The following is a 14,426-nucleotide window of genomic DNA, read 5'->3' on the forward strand; positions in this document are numbered from 1 at the left end:
AAGTAGGTCAACAAGATACTCTATGAACGGCAAGTGCTCCAATAGCTTTTCAAAATGATGGGGCCCACATTGGACATGTGTCGCCATGTGAATGGACTATTGCATGGAAGAGGTGGCACCGCACTTGTATGTAATATTTTCTCGATCCTAGTCGATGATCAATCTTTGAACCCGCCTCAGAAAGTTCAGAGCTCGAAAGGTTGCAAGGCGCTCTCTATCACTGTCACCATCACTCGAAACTGAGATATTAAAGTTACATGCATCTCGACTTCTGTTGGTCAAGTCCTCCCACTCAAGGAGAGAATGCAGGCACACGCAATCGACCTTGACCAATGACCCTTGTACAAGGACAAAAAGGCGACCATCCTCACCGTTCATCTTCTTCCCTTTCCCCACCCGAATCATAATGGCCTAACCAACATTTTTGGGTCAATCCAATATGTGACATTTTATCTTCCAAAGTTTATCGATCAATGAATGCAGCAAAATCAACACAAAATTTTCGAGCCCCATCTCTGTCTCTATCTCTCCACCTCTACCGTGGCTCACACGGCCCTTGCCTCACTGTCATGCCTCGCCACTATCAGCAATCGCTTCCCCGTTGCATGGGCCCATCTTTCCGCGAGCTCGCCTCTCTATTACAAATGGAGGAGGGTGGTGATATTTTCCGTGGAACTGAGGAAGAAGCGAAGGAAAATGTAAACCGGAAAGAAAAGGAAAATGAAATGCTTAAGTGACAGTTTTTAATCTACTGTGAGATTAACAAACATATTTTGAATAAAAATAAATAAATAATAAATAATTATAAATTTTTATGGAGTCCACTCTTTTAAGAAATTGTGACTCATAACATGCTCTTACTCTCACTATGGCTCAAAAGACTATTACATTAACAAAACCCAAAAGGAAAGAAAGAAATAATATATATATATATATATATATATGGGAAGAATAAATTCAGACCATTCTTTTCTTTATGTTAATATGTCATCTTCTCAATGCAGCAAACTCAAATCGTCTTAGTGTGAAGTTGGGCAAATTACCAAAAAAGTGCTAAATCTATTGGATTTGTGCTAATTTAGTCCTAAACCTTTCAATTGTGCCAATTAATTCTTAAACCTTTTTACATTTTGCCAATTGAATCCATCTGGTCAATTTTGATCGAAAATCGCTAATGTAGACACTGAACCATCTTACATGGCACAGGGGGCGCTGATGTTGACATTTTTTAAATAATTTTTTAATTTTCTTTATAAATTTTTTGGTTTTTTTTTCTTTATTTTTTTTTACTAAGGGCCAGCAACCCTCCCACAATCGAGGGCCAAGATGAGGGTTGCAACAGCCTCACTAGGCCCACCTAGATAAACTATTCGGTGTTTGGTGACATTCTCCAAATTAGATAAACTCTGATACATCTAGATAAAATGGCGGATAAGATATTCGGCATAGGGGATGGGATGAGCCCATTGGATATAAAATTTCAAAAATTAACTTAATAAGGGCTCACCACCTCATCCGTCGCGCTCTCTCTTTCTTAGTCAGTTTTCTAGCTTTTCCACCATCACCAAATCCTCCCTCGATTCCTCTCTCCACTTCACCTCTGATTACTCATTCTCGGCCTCCATTGTTCCACAGTCTCTCTCTTGATCAACTATGAACTAGGCGTTCATCAAGTATTTGATGAAACGCTAAAGAGAGATCTTCCTTGACTTCAGTTCAGAATTTTGCTTAATAGAAGAGATCATCCTCCATTTCGCTCTGTAGTTCGAGCATCAAGTTCCACCTATTGTGCATGAGGAATGCCGAAATGGCATCGTGTTGCAGAACCTCCTTTTGCAGGCCCACCCACAATGCACCCCTTCTCTATTGTTGCCTCCCTTAGCTCCTCCAGGATGGTGCTGCCACTTTCTTCGGCAATGGAGTCCATCCACATGACCCACAGGAAGTTCCTCTAACTGATCACAAGGTCATACCAGAACTCTATGAGGTCGTGTTGGTTGAAAGTCATCAAGCTCTCGAGGTCAATTTCCTAGAGAGATTGCTTGTTAATGATAGTGATCGAGAGGGTTTGAGTCGTCAATACTATCTTAGATTGCAGATTTTTAAATATTTCAAGTCCTATCTTAAATTGCACAAAATATATAGTGGGATACTTTTACAATCCGGAGGATATTATGAGGATTTCAAATCCATCTTTATTATATCATATCCCTATTCTAATTTTAATTTCAATCCAGACATCCAAATACAGCCTTAAGATTTAATGACTGAAATGAAATATCCTTGCGTGCTCTCTAGAAGAGTGTTCATACTTTTCCTCTCGCAGTCTCCACGTTGGAGCAAATGGGAATGCAAGCTCGCATAAATTGACTTTAATCAATGACCTCGTACGAGGCCAATTGCTGTCTTCCATCTTCACCACCATCCATCTTATTCCTCTGTCCCCATGAATATGAATGGCCTGAACCACCCAGTTCCTGTCGCTTTAACACTGCGCAATGGACTTTAACTGTATTAGAAAATCTCTCACCGGTTTGTCCTAACTTGTCAAAAATCTCATTTGACCTTCCCGTAGAAAGAAAAAAAAATGCTATAGTTTTTCACGATTTAAGATATTAATTTCTATAAGATTTAAAACGGTTAAATATGTCATATGGAATGAAATTTCAAAATTTTAAATGTTCAAAACTCGATCTTCGAATTTGAATTTGCAGTGGTACGCCTTGCATCAACTTGTCAAGAAAAAGAAAATTGATAGTTCACCCCCACTCCTTTGCCGCAAGCCCAATCAAATTCATCAAACTAGCCTAATCATGAATTCTTGCTTCACCATCTCCCTCTCTCTCCTCCTCCTCCTTCTTCGTCAAGATTTTCGGTACTGAAGCTGCACCTAATTACATAGATCATGATTGTCCAAACACCACCCTCTTCACTCCCAACTCCACCTACCAATCCAACCTCCACACCCTCCTCTCTTCCCTCTCCTTCACCGCCACCAACAGCACCGGCGGCTTCGCCAACGCCAACGCAGGCCAAAACCCTCCCGATCGGGCCTACGGGCTCTTCCTCTGCCGCGGCGACCTTGACATCGTCGCGTGCAGCAACTGCGTGGCCACTGGAAAGCAGGATATCCTCCAAAGATGCCCCAACCAGCGGGTCTCCGTTATCTGGTACAAAGAGTGCATGCTGCGGTACTCAAACCGGTCCATCTTCTCGGCCATGGAAGAAACGCTGTCTCCCCTTCTGTACGATGGGAACGTCGTGGACCCAATCCGGTTCATGCAGGTCCTGTTAGAAACCCTGAGCGACGTCGTCGCGAGGGCTTCATCTGGCGGGTCGGGGAAGAAGGTCGCGGTGGCGGAGGCGAACGTCACGAGCCCGCAGAAACCGTACGCACTCGCACAGTGCACGCCGGACTTGAGGGCGTCCGACTGTTGCACGTGCCTCCAGTTCGGTATCGCTAATCTGCCTCGGGGGAAGTAAGGGGGAAGCTTGCTCACTCCGAGCTGCAACGTGACGTACCAGCTCTACCCCTTTTATAACGCCTCGGCTCTGCCGGCACCAGCACGGACACCAGCGGCGCCGCCTCCCGCTCCGGTGACCGGACCTGAAGGTAAATGTGTGTTTCTACTGCTTAGCTTCGTCTGTCCTAACTCTGCTTCTTTATTATATCGAAGAAGACGTGCATTTAGTCCCAGTGGGTTAGTTTTTTCAGCCATTACATGCCATGTTTAAAGATACAAGCTGCCTTTAATTGATTCACTTATTATTAAACATCAAGTCAATTTTTTCAACTTGTTTTCTGGACAAAACATAAAAAAAGTGGTTTATTTTCTCCAAAATTGAATTTCCTGAAAACATTTCCTGTGACAAGAAGACGTTTAATTTCTTCACATTTGCTCTTTAAGCGAGCTCTTTTTGTTTTTCTCTGTTTTTTATTTTACATTTGCTCTGGTCTATGGTAGCAATTTCAGTTTCTAAATTCTCATTAAGTCATAAACAACACATGTGCTGATGCTGTTAAGATATGGTTGCACATATGTAGGCAACACTACAAAAAAACAAGAGTTTTCCAACGAATTTTCCAACGAAAAATTTGGCAAAATTCGTTGGAAAACGAATTTCCAACGAAATTAACGACGAAAAAAAATTCGTTGGTAATTCGTCGTCGCAAATTTTTGCGACAAAAAATTTAAATTTTAGTTGGTAATTTGCAACGAAATTTTTTCGTTGGAAAAATTCGTTGGAAAATTCGTGGCAAAATTCGTTGGAAAGTTCGTTGGAAGTTCATTGGAAAATTCGTTGGTAATTATTCGTTGGAAAAAACGTGGCAAAATTCGTTGGTAATTATTCGTGGCAAAACGAATTTCCAACGAAAAACTATTCGTCGGTAATTCGGCGTTGGAAATTTTTGCGACAAAAAATTTTAATATTTCGTTGGTAAATTCCGTCGCAAAAAAATTCGTTGCAAAATTCGTAGATAAATTCGTGGCTAAATTTGTTGGAAAATTCGTTGCTAATTTTTCGTTGGAAATGTCGTGGCAATATACGTTGGTGATTTCCAACGAAATTAGCGACAAACAAAAAATTTCCAACGAAATTAGCGACGAAAAAAAATTTGTATTTTCGTTGGTAATTTGCGACGAAAATTAATTCGTGGCAAAGTTCGTTGCAAAATTTCGTGGCAAAATTCGTCGCTAATAATTCGTTGGAAAAATTCGTTGCTAATTATTCGTTGCAAAAATCGTGGGAAATCCGTGAAATTTTCCGACAAAAAATTACAATTTTCGTTGGTAATTTCCGACGAAAACAAGATTCGTTGGAAATCGCGAATTTTTCTGACAAAAAATTACAATTTTCGTTGGTAATTTCCGACGAAAACTAAATTCGTGGGTAAATTCGTTGGAAAAATCGTATATAAATTCATCCTTGATTATTCGTTGCAAAAATTGTGGGAAATCGCAAATTTTTCCGACAAAAAATTACATTTTTCGTTGGTAATTTCCCACGACAAAAAAAATTCGTGGGAAATGGCGAATTTTTCCGACAAAAAATTACAATTTTCGTTGGTAATTTCCGACGAAAACTAAATTTGTCGGAAAATTTGTTGCAAAATTTGACTCTAATTATTCGTTGCAAAAATCGTTGGAAATTCGATTTTTTTCCGACAAAAAAATTCAATTTTCGTTGGTAATTTCCAACGAAAACAAAATTCGTGGGAAAGTTCGTTGCAAAATTTGTCGCTAATTATTCATCGCAAAAATCGTGAGAAATCGCGAATTTTTTCGACAAAAAATGTCAATTTTCGTTGGTAATTTGCAACGAAATTCGTCGCTAAGTTTGTGACGAATTTTGTTTAGCGACAATTTCGATTTTAAATCTAATTATTAGCAATATTAATTTTTTTTTGGTAAGAAAGCAATATTAATTTCTACAATGCATAAGTTGCAAAGTCTCACATGATGATATTCGATATTCAATCTCATAATACAAAGAGGCAGCTAAGCACTAATGAACATCAGGTGATACATTCAAAACATTGAAAGAACGCGGGACAACCATAAAACGTTGGCAGCTTCGGTACTCGAGAATGAACTAGAAAGGACTGACAATAAAATCATCAGCATCATCATCATCATCACCAATCGCCGCATCGTTTTTTGGCTCAGCATTATGCCCATCATCAATTGGATTAATATGAGGTAGCGGAGGAACCTCATTGCGATTGATGTCGAGATGTCGCATGACAATTTGCATTTGTTGTTGCATCACCCTTATTTGTTCGTCCTTCTGTCCAAGTAAATGCTTCATTTCTTCGTCCTTCTGTACAAGCAACTGTTTCAGTTGGCTCAATTCTTGGGTTATATGTTCCTCATGTCGTGTCCTCCTTGAAACAGCCGCATTGGAGGATGAAGTTGCAGCAGCCTTCGTTTTGTATATCCTTGACAAGGATCCCATCCCAAATATTTTTCCTCCTTTCATCCCACCCGCTGCCTTCACCCATAATGCCATACTGTCAACCGATGGCTCAGACACGGCACCACCATCACCACCATCACCACTAGCAGTGCTCATTAAAAGTTCATCATATTTTTCCTATATTAACATTATAGATAGAAATAAAATAAATTCATATATATTACCATAAATATTAAAAACATTCATGATTTTCATTCTAGTTTCCATAAAGTCCGAACTATAACCTTACATACCTTAATAGCTTTTACTCGATCGCCAGTCCATGTCTTATCCTTTTTTTGGAATGTGCGTTCAAATGTAGCTGTAAAAGTGGGTTCCGTCCCCAATTCATCTGCCTACAAAATATAAACATAAATGAGTAATCATTACATTAAATGCACCGACATGTATAAAACAGACTTACCATTCTTCTTTTATGCTCCCCGATGCCGATAGAGCCCCCAAAGATATGTGGCAGACGCAGACCCTCGTCACTAGAACTAGAAGCTCGATTCTTCTTGTTCTGTTCACACCTTTGCTTATGCTTCTCAGTTTCCCAAGTTCTCGTAATTTCCGTCCAATTGTCAGTTGTAAAAAAGGTCGGCTTTTCGTTTCTTCTCTTCGCTCTATTTATCACATATCGCATGTGATCACCGATTTTCTTCTTGAAAATTCTTTTAACCTCATCCTCTTCCATTTCATCCCACATGAACTTACGCTACAATCAATAGAAAAGCAACTGAAAGTTATCCACTAGGGTCACATGTCACATATCCATTACAATATACCAGACAATTCGTGACAAAATTCATTATTGACCATTAGTATGCTACACCGAACTTAGTTTGTGAAGAAAGACAACACTAACCTTGAACTCATTCCACCACAAAGTGTTTACTTCTACGGGAGCGCTGCTGAAAGTAATAAACTGGCCCATCCAACAGTTATTGACTATTTTATTAAGTTCCCTCACAACATACGTAGAATCCGTGAATCTGAAAACATATTATAACAATATGGACAATGAGACAATGAAGCATACGGATAATTCGCAACAGGGACAATTTTGTTTACATCGATAATTTATATATACATAAAAAAAATGAAGTACTTACGAATCTCCACATGGGCATATAATGAATCGGGTATCTTCTTCATCATTCGAGTGTTGCACTGAAGAAAGTGGAACCGAAGGAGATGGAATCGGAGATGGAACTGAAGTAAATTCAGTTCGCATGTCCCGAGGTTCTACCCTAATATGTTGTTGAGGGTCGGAGGATGGGCCAATGTGTTCATGTTGTCCATGAACATGTTGTGGTTGAGGGTTACATGAAAGGGCAGGGGAAGAGGACAGGGTCAGGGACGAGGATGAGGCAGCGGAAGGGGTTGATCTTCTTTGTGAACCCGAACCACGCATGAGACCTCCACGTTTAAACTGACAGGTAGGAAGGTTAGACAAATATATTTAAAAATATGAACAAGTATTAGGGACTGAAAATGACATTAGTCATTTTGCTTACCATTTTGTTTCATAGAGCAATAAATAAACTCGACAAATTGAAACAAACCGACTATCGCCTCTGATAAATAGCAATCTTTGGCCCTCGTTGAAGCAACCTATTGAAATTTGGACCACATCAGATTCCATGAAAAATAAAATGAAGCATATTAAATGTGCAGAACGAATTACAACAAATATCAACTCTGATGCCACATTTGTGCAAATTTATACCCCAAATATGCTATTTCGCAAAGTTCTAGTACAGACCTAGAAAAAAGATCACAAATTACGTTCAACAAGCAAATTTGCCACGAATGCAACACATTAATTTGTTCCCTTTTTAAGCTTCATTTTACCTAAGTTTATATGTTAGCACAAAAATCATTAAAAAAAATCGACAACCGTGCCGGAATCACGGCCGCGAGCCCCCCCTCCAGCGAGGTCGCCCGCCCCCCCGCCTCCCCCCCCTCCGGCAAGGTCGCCCGCCACCCCTCCTCCGGCGAGCTGGCTGGCGATTTTACTCCGGCGAGCTCGCCGGCGACCCGCCCCCACGACCAGCCGGCCGGCAACCCCTCCGGCGAGCCGGCCGGCGACCCCCCCACGGCCAGCCGCGGCGACCCGTGGTGGCCAGCTCACGGCGAGCCCCCACTGCCAATCGCCCACGACACCCCCACCGAGCAGCTCGCCAGGCCACCCCCTCCGGCCTCCTACGCGCTGCGACCCACGGCTTCCGCCAACTCGCCAAGGCCACCCCCTCCACAGCCCGCCTCGCCGCGACCCCCTGGCCGGTCGCCTCGCGACCCCCCCCACACGGCCAGCTCGCCCGCGACCCTCCAAATTGCCCCTCGGCTGCGACCCACGGCCTCCGGCCAACTCGGCGGCCACCCCCCCACCGGCCAACTCCGCCGCGACCCCCCCTCTGGCCAACTCCGCGGCGACCCCCGCCACCCCCTCACGGCCGCGACACCATTTTATTCAAGGAATAGTTTAGGGTTACCTACTGGGCTGGGCGAAGTCGACGGCGAGGTGGACGGCGGGAACGCCGGCGTCGACGGCCAGGTGGACGGCGAAGGCGGCGACGGCGACGAGGACGGCGACGAGGACGGCGCTGAGGAGATTCGTGGCGAGGGTGTTTTTGCAACAAGAGTGGAGTCTCGGCGAAAATAGACTATAGTGTAATATTTCCAACGAAAATAGTCTATAGGCAAATAATTTGCCACGAAGTCGAAATTCGTGGGAAAATTCGTGGGAAATTTCCCACGAATTTCAAATTTTCGGCAATGGCAAACTAATTTGAAATTCGTGGGAAAATTCGTGGGAAATTTCCCACGAATTTTCCAACGAAAATAGTCTATAGGCAAATAATTTGCCACGAATTTCAAATTTTCGGCAATGACGGACTAATTTGAAATTCGTGGGAAAATTCGTGGGAAATTTCCCACGAATTTTAAATTAGTAGGAAATTTCCCACTAATTTGAAATTCGTGGGAAAATTCGTGGGAAATTTCCCACGAATTTTCCCACAAATTTCAAATTAGTGGGAAATTTCCGAAAATTTGAAATTTGTGGCAAAATATTTGCCTATAGACTATTTTCGTTGGAAAATTCGTGGGAAATTTCCCACGAATTTTCCCATTTTCGGAAATTTCCCACGAATTTCAAATTCGTGGGAAAATTCGTGAGAAATTTCCCACAAATTTCAAATTCGTTGGAAATTTCCCACGAAATTTAAATTCGTGGCAAATTTCCCACGAATTTTCCGACGAATTTCAAATTTTGGTAATGGCGGATTAATTTTAAATTCGTTGGAAAATTCGTGGGAAATTTTCAACGAATTTGAATTTCGTGGGAAATTTCCAACGAATTTGAAATTCGTGGGAAATTTCTCACGAATTTTCCCACGAATTTCAAATTCGTGGCAAACTATTTGCCTATAAACTATTTTCGTGGGAAAATTCGTGGGAAATTTCCCACGAATTTTCCCACGAATTGCGAAAACATCGGCCAATGGTGGGTTTTTTGAAATTCGTCGGAAAATTCGTGAGAAATTTCCCACGAATTTTCCCACGAAATAGTCTATAGTGCAATATGTTGAAAGAATTTGAAATTCGTGGGAAATTTCCAACGAATTGTAAATTCGTGTGAAATTTTTCCAACGAATATCATATCTATTGTTAAAAATATCATATCTATTGTTTAATATTGTTAATTAAAACCATAAAATTCTAACAATTACAATTTTCTTTTTTACGAAACAATTACTTTCAACTTGAAAAAAATGAAAAAATTACCATGTCAAGAAGACTTACCAAGTATTTGACTAAAACCTTTATAGTAGAAAGTGGTCTATTTGATGAGAATTGCAACGTTCACTTGGATTGCGAGACCTTCAAATGGACACGTACCTAAAATAAAAACAAATTACTTAAGATACATTTTTTAATTATCTTTTATTTTTTTCTCTTTCTTTTTCTTTTCCTTTTTTTTTCCTTTCTTCTTGGCCGGTCGCCGGTCCGGCGACCGGCGAGCTCGAGGTCGCCCAGATCTCGCCGAGGTCTGGGGGAGCTCGAGCTCGCCGGCCATGGCGAGGTCGGCACTCGCCCGAGTGCCGGCGAGCTCGAGCTCCCCAAACCTCGGCGAGATTTGGGCGACCTCGTGCTCGCCGGCCATGGCTAGCTCGGCCCTCGCCGGTGGCGGCGAGGGCCGGCCTTGCCGCGGCGAGCTCGAGCTCGCCCAAATCTAGCCCGAGATCTAGGCGAGCTCGAGCTCGCCGGCCATGGCGAGGTCTGCCCTCGCCAGTGCCGGCCAGGGCCAGCCTCGCCGCAGGCCAGGGCCGAGCTCGCCATGGCCGGCGAGCTTGGCCGGCGAGCTCGAGCTCGAGCTCGCCCATATCTCGAGCTCACCGGCCATGGCGAGGCCCATGCGAGGCTAGCCCACCTAGGCATCGGTGAGGTCGACCGGCGGCCATGGCCAGGCCACTGGACCTCGCCCCATGGCCGGCGATGTCTCCGGCGATCGGCCAAACCAGTAAGGAAGGGAAAAAAAAAATTTCAATAACACCAACAAATACAAATCCAGCGTTGAATAATTTTGCGACAAACCGTTTTCGTCGCTAATTAGTCATGAAATTAGCCACGACACTTACCGGCAGAAAAGCTTTACGGAGATTGATTTGCGCGTGCACAGATAGGTAATTCGAGAGAAATGAAAGAGAGAGACGGAGAGAGAACAACGAGGGGATAAGAGGAATCAGTCGACAGAGAGAAATTGGGGGTGGGGACGGATATCAAAAAAATCATTTTTCGTGTCGCAAATTTGCAACGAATAAATTTCTGTCGAAAAATTCGTCGGAAATTTGCGACGAAAAATTTTTCGTCGCAAAAGTCGTCGGAAATTTGCGACTGTCGCGACCGACTTCCCGAGCCCTTTTTTTAAACAACAATGCAAAAAAAGGGGGGCTCGCCTGGTACGTGCTAAGTCTAGGTTCGGGACTTAACTCGGGCTCTCCCAAGCCCATACCATATCGCGACTTAGGGTTTAAGTTTTTTTAACATGCAAGTGGTTTATATCAAGGAGTCGCCACTAATCGATTTGGGGTGGGCCGATTAGAAACTCAAATAGGGTGATGGGAGAATCACCCTATTCCTGCGAACCAGAGATTAACTGAATTCGGGGACTTGGTTACACTAGTTGGATAACTAATGCCCTTTCGGTACCTTTTTACCCTGTTCATTTCTGAAAACATTTGTCAGGCAATTTGAATTGATTTTAGGACCTTTCTCCTAACATGTGAGGTGATCAAGCGAGTGCATAATCAGAAACGATTAGCAGTCAGGAACACAACAATGCATGCAGCCTAAGGTTCTAACCTTAACTAAGTCAGATGACATTCAAAACACAACAGCTCATGCAATTGTATTAAAAACATGCATAACAATACAACGGTAATAAAAACTAACATGCAAAATACTACCGCGCAACCTCAGGCTTGTCTAACTTAAACAAGACAAAAAACATGCATAATAATATCACATTAGATTAAGACACTTAGAATTTATCAAACAAATTTTTAAAAATTTTTTTTTTTTTTTTTCGAAAAAATAAAATAAAAAAAAATAAAAAAAATTAATAATAATAATAATAATACAAAAGAAAAGAAAAAGAAAAAAAAAATAAATTTTTTTTTTAAAAATAAAATAAAATAAAAATATAATATTAACCGGGTCGGGCGGATCCGGGTCGGAAACGACCCGGGTCAACGGATCCGACCCGGGCATTGACCCGGGTCGGATCGGTCAATCCGGATCGGGTCGGAACCAGACCCAGGTCCAACGGATCCGACCCGGTCGTTGACCGGTCGGATCGGTCAATCCGGATCGGGTCGGAACCGGCCGGGTCAACGGTCCGACCCGGTCGTTGACCGGGTCGGGCTGATTAATCCGGGTCGGTCGGAACCGACCCGAGTCAACGGATCCGACCCGGGCGTTGACCCGGGTCGGATCTGTTGATTTGGGTCGAATCCGACCCGAACAAACAGATCCGCGGGGAGGGGGGCGCCGGAGAGGCCAAAATTGGCCGTCCGCCGGCTGACCCAGGCCAGCGCCGCCCCCAAATCGCCCGACTAGGACCGCCTGTGGGCTGTGCCACTCACCTGAGCCGCCGTCGGACCACCGTTCGCCGGCCGGCGATGAAACAAAAACCGGCCTGATTGAGGCATTTCGTCGAACACCTGGCGGGTGCGTGGAAAAACGAGGGAGTCCGACCTCCTCCGGCGATCCGGTCGACTCCGGCGGCTTGGGTTCACCTCCGACGGCGACTAGGGATCGGCACCGACGACGGTATGGGCCGAGATTCGCGCGAAACGGCCGGCGCGAGTCCCGGCCTAACCACGCTAAAAAACAGGGGAAAACAGAGGGGCTTCTCGGCCGGGGGCTCACCGGTCGACGGCGCGTCTGGGTGGCCTTCCGGCTGCTCCGTGGGCGACGGCGACGCTGCTGGTTGTCTTTCTTGCTCCGGCGTGGCCTCGGTTTGTTCTCTCTCCCTCTCTATTCTCTCTCTCCTCTCTCGGTTCTGTCTTTCTCTGTTTCTTTTTTTTTTTTTTTAAACGGCCCGACCCACTCTCTCTCTCTCTCTGTGTCGCCGCCGTCGGCTCGGCGGCGGGGATGGGTGGATGAGGTGCGGTGGCTGCCGGAGGCTTCCTGTCTCTCCCGGCTCACGCTCTCACGCTCTCTCTGTTTTTTTTTTCTAAAAATGGCCGACCCACCTCCCTCTCTCTCTCTGGCTATTATAGCCGGCGACGACGAACCTGTGCCTCCCCGCGTCGGCGTGACGATGGCCTGCACCGGCCTACCTGTCCTGCGACTTTCGCGGCCATAGTAGGCCGGTGCAGAGCAGAGCAGAGCAGAGGGGGGGCCGAGAGGAACAGGGAGGCGAGAGGGAGGAGGGGATAAGGGAGAGGGGAAATGGGGAGGACGGGACTGGCCATTAATGCCAGTCCCGTCGGCGTGCTCATCCGGCTCTCCTCTGGCCAGACAGCGACGGCGAGAAGCGGCGCCGCCGTGCGTCACGCTTCCGTCGCGAGCAGGGGAGAACAGGGGCGAGGAGAGCGACCGGCGCAGGGGGAAGGAAGGAAGGAAGAAGGCTGGGCCGGGCCAGGCCCAGCAGCGGCGTGGGGGAAAGAAGAAGAAAAGGAAAGCGGGCCGGGCCGCGCGAAGGAAAAAAGAAAAGGAAAAAGGGCCTGGGCCCGGGGAAAAAGGAAAAAGAAATGGGGGTCGGCCCGCTCCACCCGGCCCGACTCGATTTTTTTTTTTTTAAATTAAACTCTATAATAGACTCTATTAGTGCAAATGTGCCTAATTTCTATATGCAATGCATTTAAATAGAAATATTTTTTTGTTTTAGGAATTAAAGAAAATTAATTCCTAAATTTTGTGTAATTAATTTTGGGCAAATTAAAAATAGGTGTCAACAGCGACAAAAAATCTTTCATCGCAAAATTTCGTCGGAAATTAGCGACGAAAACTCTTTCGTCGCAAAGTTCGTCGGAAATTTGCGACGAAAAAGTGTTTCGTCGCAAAAATCGTCGGAAATTTGCGACGAAAATTGTTTGGTCGGAAATTTCCGATGAAAAATTTTTCGTCGCAAATTTCCGACGATTTTATTTTTCGTTGGAAAAGTCGTCACAAATTTCCAATTAAAATTTTTTCGTCGCAAATTTTCGTCGGAAAATCCCGGTTTTTTTGTAGTGAAAAGCAATAAATCTACTGTGATAATCATCGCCGTCGCTGTTCCTGTTGGCATAGGCGTGGTGCTTCTCTTCCTCGCATGTCGTTTTGGTTGGAGGAAAGCGACCGAGACAAACGAAGCCGTCCAAGGAGATCAAAGCAGTACGTAATATGAGCCTGTGCCGGATACATGGATAGAATGATGAAAATGTGTAGGCGAGATGTACTGTTCTATCCTTTTGGTGAAATGACCATCTCGTGTTGTTTGGTCTTGTAGGCGCAAATGGAATTACAAAAGCCGAGTCCCTACAGTACGATTGAGCCACCATACAAGCCGCCACAGACAATTTCTCTCCTCAAAATAAGTTGGGTGAGGGTGGATTCGGTGAAGTTTTCCAGGTATTATCTATTACAAAAATTGACAATGGTTTATGAAATTTTTGAATAACTTTGACCTTTGTTATGGGAAGATGTGGTTAGAAGCTATTCATGTGTACTCAAACAATCAAATTAACAAATTTCAGTGTAGGCTTCCGAATGGACAAGAAATAGCTGTGAAGAGGCTATCTAAAGGCTCAAGACAAGGTGTTGGAGAATTCAAGAATGAGGTTGTATTGGTAGCGAAGCTTCAACATCGAAACCTTGTGCGGCTGCTCAGGTTTTGCTTAGATGGAGAAGAAAAGATACTCGTCTATGAGTTTGTGCCGAACAAAAGTCTCGACTACTTCTTATTTGGTACGTCG

At 44.1% G+C, this 14,426-nt stretch overlaps 1 protein-coding gene, 1 long non-coding RNA gene and 1 pseudogene across 2 annotated transcripts in view; 2 read left to right on the plus strand and 1 right to left on the minus strand.

Moving 5' to 3' along the window:
- LOC115665495 (cysteine-rich receptor-like protein kinase 34) overlaps positions 1–14,426 on the plus strand; it is a 112,056-nt gene that overhangs the window by 40,606 nt on the left and 57,024 nt on the right. The window lies entirely within an intron of this gene.
- The window catches only part of LOC130139306 (uncharacterized), a 39,031-nt gene that overhangs the window by 10,128 nt on the left and 14,477 nt on the right, over positions 1–14,426 (minus strand). The window lies entirely within an intron of this gene.
- On the plus strand, positions 2,799–14,346 carry LOC115665496 (putative cysteine-rich receptor-like protein kinase 9; annotated as a pseudogene).

This window comes from Syzygium oleosum, unplaced genomic scaffold (assembly GCF_021117445.2).
Source record: "Syzygium oleosum isolate NSW1041296 unplaced genomic scaffold, Sole_v2.1 Sole_v2.11, whole genome shotgun sequence".
NCBI classification, from domain to species: domain Eukaryota; kingdom Viridiplantae; phylum Streptophyta; class Magnoliopsida; order Myrtales; family Myrtaceae; genus Syzygium; species Syzygium oleosum.